This window comes from Camellia sinensis, chromosome 8 (genome assembly GCF_055761805.1).
Source record: "Camellia sinensis isolate YWXY chromosome 8, ASM5576180v1, whole genome shotgun sequence".
Classification (NCBI taxonomy): Eukaryota; Viridiplantae; Streptophyta; class Magnoliopsida; order Ericales; family Theaceae; genus Camellia; species Camellia sinensis.
Genome location: NC_138968.1, coordinates 188,134,391 through 188,139,905, shown reverse-complemented (window position 1 = coordinate 188,139,905; position 5,515 = coordinate 188,134,391). Strand labels below are relative to the sequence as shown.

The following is a 5,515-nucleotide window of genomic DNA, read 5'->3' as shown; positions in this document are numbered from 1 at the left end:
CTCAATTTAGTGTGTATTTTTAACAGAATCTATTAATTTTGTATTTGACAAAATCTGTTAATTTTTTATTTTACTTCAAATTAGGAGAGTTTTAATTTTTTATTTTACTCCAAATCCATTTTGTATTTGACAAAATCTGTTAATTTGTTATTTTACTCCAAATCCAAATCACAGGAAGTCTCTGTATATTTTAAAATGTCTATGTGTACACTTTTAAAGGATTGTTTGGGATGTCCTAAATAAATGTATTTTTTATTTTTTTAGACTAAAAATTTTAAAAAAAAATATGAATGTTTGTATTAATTTTTTGATTTTTTATGAAAAAATATATATTAAAAAATTATATAAATTAATTTATAAGAAAAAATTAAAATTGGTGTTGTGCGTAATTTTTAACTTTTTGACAAGTTTTAAATGCTTTTCAAAGATGAGTCAAAATGATCTTTTTCAAACATATTTATATTTTAACCAAAACGGACCTGAAAAAGCCACTTCCCTTCTAGCTTAATTCACTTCACTGTGAATCTTAATAACGGACCTGAAAAAACCACTTCCCTTCTAGCTTAATTCACTTCACTGTGAATCTTCAATTTAAGATCAATTGGGCTTGTAACTGAGCCCGTCCATAAATAAAATTCTTAGGAATAGCATTGGGTGGGGTGTGCCAGGCCCAGGCAATAGTGCAACGCCAAGGCGACGCTTGAAGACCCCAGTAGCAAGCTACTGTGGTGGATCTTCCCCTTCAAAAAATTAATTTAATATCATGTGAACCAATGGCTCACGTATCAGATATTAAACTGATAAGAACAGATACTACACTTGATCTTAGCCAAAAGGCCGAGAAAGGTATGATTTGTACAGCCTTGGGCTGGTCCTTTTAAAACCCACTACACCTGTCCTCTTTCTTCTTCTTTCTCAATGTGGGACTACATCAGTGTTTCACCATTAGTGCTTCACTGGAACTCAGAAAGAGTACTCCGCTAATTGGATATGCAAAAGAAAAAAAAATTCATAATAATAAGGTTAATGTATCTGTTATTGACATACCAATGATGGATTATAAACCGGTTCGTATTAGAATGAAAAAAATTTAATTGTACAAAATTCAATCACAAAATCAAACGTATAGTTATTTTAAACCTGTGTTTGGTTGGGGGATTTAAAAAGGAAAATGGAAAAGGTAAGTGAAATGTGAATAAAATATACCTATATTTCACCTAGTTTCACACATCTTTTCCTTTTCCTTTTTCCTTTCCAAATCCCTCCCCAAATCTCCCAACCAAACGCAGTGTAAATGTATTGATAACAGCCTCGTATAAGAGACTTGTATCTAGTCTAGTGATTATGTATAGAAGAGTTGTATTTTTTTTTTTTTTTTTGATCTACTTCTATTTTTTTGATCTACATAAAATTATAGAAGAGTTGTATTAGAATTATAGAATTAGTCTTCACATGAAATTAGAAAAGGGTTTTTAGATTTATCTGATTTCCAGGTTTTTTAAACAGTTCGGAATGGTTTTCTGAGGTGGCTTGTCTAAATGAGCAATTAATTTATTCACTACTACGACAAAAAAATAAAAAATCAAAGAAGAGTAATGCATTAATAATGAAACAAATCAATAAACCCGTATTTTTCTGAAAAATTATTAGGTAAAAACTCTTTTGGATATGTAAGAAACAACAACAAAAACATGAAACTTTCTGATATTCAGTCAAACAAATTTAACAAGACTTTCCATTAGAATCAGAATTGGAGTTGACAGATTCCGGGTTTTGAACTGTTGATTCTGAACTCGAATTTGGTTTTCTCAGAACTCGGTATCTCTCAACATAGAAGGACTGGTGATCAATTGCTTTCGGATGATATTGCTCATAAATATCTGCCCATATCTCTCTCTCGCGTGAACCCTTCTCTCTCAATTGCTCAAGTTTCTGTTTCAGGCGACGCAATATGCAATTTTTCACAGCAACGGTTGGATTAGACCAAAACAAGTCTATCATCTCATAACCATGTTCACCGTAGAGCTTTTCAATACACCTTATATCATGAACTGTGAAGTACTCTTCAACCAAACCTATTTGATTCTCACGACTCTTTGAATTCTTGAAGTCATTAACCAAGCGCTCCGCGTGATCAATAGCTGATTCATATTGCTTTGAAAGCATATCGAATTCAAATTGATCGTCTTCACATTGAAACAGCTTTTGCTCATATGGGTTTTGACCCATATTCCTAAAACAACGCTTCTTGCTAATCAAACAATCAATCTCAGAGCTCTGATCTTCTTTTTCTTCAAAGTTTGTTTCCTTTTCCAAGAACTTTGTGAACTCTATGGACAAACCAGGCTCGTTCTTGAAGAGGGTATTGACATCTTGATAGACTTGTTCAATGTTGTTTTGATTCTCTCCATACTTTGCCATGATTTGAAGGAATGATTTGAATGTCTGATCATTGTCTTTGTCGAAAGTTTCCTTGATTTTGTTGAGGAAATCAATAGAGGCTTGTTTGGCTGAAACCCAATTGTGGTGGCCATAGGTGGAGGGGGTGGTGGTGATGGACTTTTCCGGCAAGAAAGCTTCCTTTGATTTAGATGATCTCTTCTTGGACATCTCTGAGGATTTTCTTGAAAACAAAACAGAGTAATGAAGTTACGAAAAAAGGGTTGCGGCAATTATTTACCAGCAATGCTAGGCATCATGAAGAGTCTTTCATGAAAATGATCATAAAAAATTTGTGACCTTTAGATTACACTTAGAATAAAGCACCATACACTAATCAAGATAATCTAAGAGTCACAAATCTTTCATGATTATTTTTATGAAAAAAATTTCATGACTCCTAACATTTCCCATTATTTATAGGTTAAAAAAAAAGAGAAAAAAAAAAAAAAAGAAGAGAAGGTTGTTTTAGTATTGGTATAGGATTGAATATCTATGTTGGACTGAAAGACTAGAAGATGTTCAATCCTATGTTGGATTGCAACATGATTTAAATTTTAAATTGTTAAATAGTTTGGTTAATTTCATTTTATTCCTTAAATTATTACTATTTTTTGTAATTATTTTTAGGGTAAATTATAATTGAGATTTGATTAAAATACATGTTGTCACTATGATTATGAAAACTACGAATACCCCTTTCTAGAATTTGTCATTTAATAGAGTTGACAGAAAAAATGAAATTACTAACTATTCTTTTATACAACAATGAAATTACCAAAATTATTAATTTAAATATATTACTAACATCTTTAAAAATTGTTAATTAGCTTAATGATTAATTAATGAAAGGATTATTTGTTAAGCAATTAGAAATTTTAAAAGACGGAATATGATTATAGGGAGCAATTAGTATTTTAAAGCAATTTTTAAAATATATATATATATATATATATATATATATATAATTTAACTTTATTTTTAAACCATGAATTTCATGTATAGTATTAAGAATTTTTAATTTCAACTCATGTAATATAATTGGAGATAGTCAGTAATCATTAAAACTTTATTTAATGAGACAAAATATTTTAAAATTGATTTTTTTTTTTTTTTAAAAAAAGCCTCTTATTTTACTAGGATACTCAACTCTAATAACATGGCAAATAAAACTATTCACTCTGTTTGGTTTTAACTTTTTAAAAATTGAGTATTTTATTATATCTTTTAGTGAATATTTTTAAAATTTTAAATAATTTTTTTTTTTATTTTTTTATGTGCACCTTAAAAATATCTAAAAAGTAAAATATTTTAAAAAATCAATAAATATACAAGAATAAGAAAATGTACTGAATTTTTGATTTTTTTTTTTTTTGTAATTTTGGTATTAGTAAATTTTTGAAGATATTTTTCATAAATATTATACTTTTTAAATATATTTATGTTAAGTGTATTTAAAAATTAAAAAAATTACTTAAAATATTAAAAAAATTCAGTAATAACCAAAAAAATACAAAAAATAAAAAATTACAATGTCTAAAAAGTGAATCCTAAAAGGTGAAACCAAAATGTTTGTTTGTTATTTCTTTCAATTATTTGTAATTTTTGAAATTTAAAATTTGAAAAAAAAAAAAGAAGTGATATAGCATTTAATAGTTAAAAATTTAGTTGTTTGGTCCACTTATTTAATTTTCTGTTCATTTGTTTTTTATATTAAAAAAAATTAAATAAGTTGAAAAGATTAACTTATTTTAAAACTAGTTTCTTAAAGCTATAATTGGATTTTATTTTATTTTTAAAGTAGAAACAATTAGGCAAGAAAGGCTGCAGCACAATAATGCGAAAAGAAAGTAAAATAAAAGAGAGAGTTACGGATAAATCCCGAATTGTGAAAAGGTGATCTAGACAGTCTTAAAAGATATTTCTTAGTCTGATTAGTCCTACTTCATGTGTGTTTACTAGAGTACCGTCGTCATGAAGGTGAGTAGGTCATGGGCTGTTGGTATTCCGTATGGAGTGAGACGTTTGGGTGTTACGTTGGCAAAAAGGCTGAAGTAGATTCTATTAGTTGGGACGTGTGTGACGATATGTCATCCTGACAGATTATTTCTGCCCGACTCATTACTTGCGCCCGTTTGTGTATTATAGAATCCCCAATTGAATCACTCAATTTTCGAAACATGTCTGTCGTCAAATCCCAGTAATCTTGCTCTTACCGTTGGTTTGATCCTGTTTTGAAACTGTGTGAATCTGTGAGATGCGGTGTTTTCGATTTGGGTGACGTAGGTGACGATTACGATTGTGTTGGTAGATGGGCGTTGGAGTTTGGGGTTTGGTGGCTAGAGACAACATTTTAGGGTTTACGGTGTGCGAAGATTGGGGCTAACGGTGTGCCGATAGTGGGCTGACGTAACGAATTTCTAACCATGTGATAATGACTCACAATCGTAAGTTTTCCTTCTTAAATCCTTATGTTGGTGAAGTATAATGGTGGGGTGTCAATGTGTATATATGTTGTAGATAATAGTTTGTGAGTCAGATTGTTCGATTGTGTGCCAAGCGTATGTGTGTATGGTGTGTGAATGTCGGCTGGGTTAGGTTGTTTGTCACCCTGTGTGTGTGAGATTAGTTGTGGTCTATTCGTAGGTGTGGGTTTTGGGTGTGGACTGATGAATGCCCTTTGTTATGTTGGTTGTGTGGTTGTTGTGCGACTGCGTGTGGACACAAATGTGTATGTGCATGCGTACAAAAGGTATTAGAAGGCAAATGTTGGGTTCCCCACCCCCATGCCACACTCAATATTTTAAGCTGTAATATGGGTCGAATCTGAATGGCAGACGTGCGTGACACATGTTGTACTAATATTGATTTATAAGTAATTCAATGTGTGTTGGGTGTGTGCTGTTGTTTATATAAATTGGGATTATCCCATTGTGTGCCAATAGTTTGTCATCCTAACAGATTGTGATACCCATCAAAGGAAAGGGCACAACAGTCCACAAATAACCTAATTCAAATCAAAACAGGACCAATCGGTGCTGCTGTTACCACGGATAGGATCTACTAGTGCACATGT

The 5,515-nt window shown here is 31.0% G+C and overlaps 1 non-coding gene across 1 annotated transcript; it reads right to left on the bottom strand.

The window, feature by feature from the left end:
- Positions 1-654: 654 nt before the first annotated feature.
- LOC114321953 (U2 spliceosomal RNA) lies at positions 655-850 on the bottom strand. The gene has a single exon (XR_003650481.2). It is a non-coding gene; the product is annotated as a U2 spliceosomal RNA (small nuclear RNA).
- Positions 851-5,515: the final 4,665 nt, after the last annotated feature.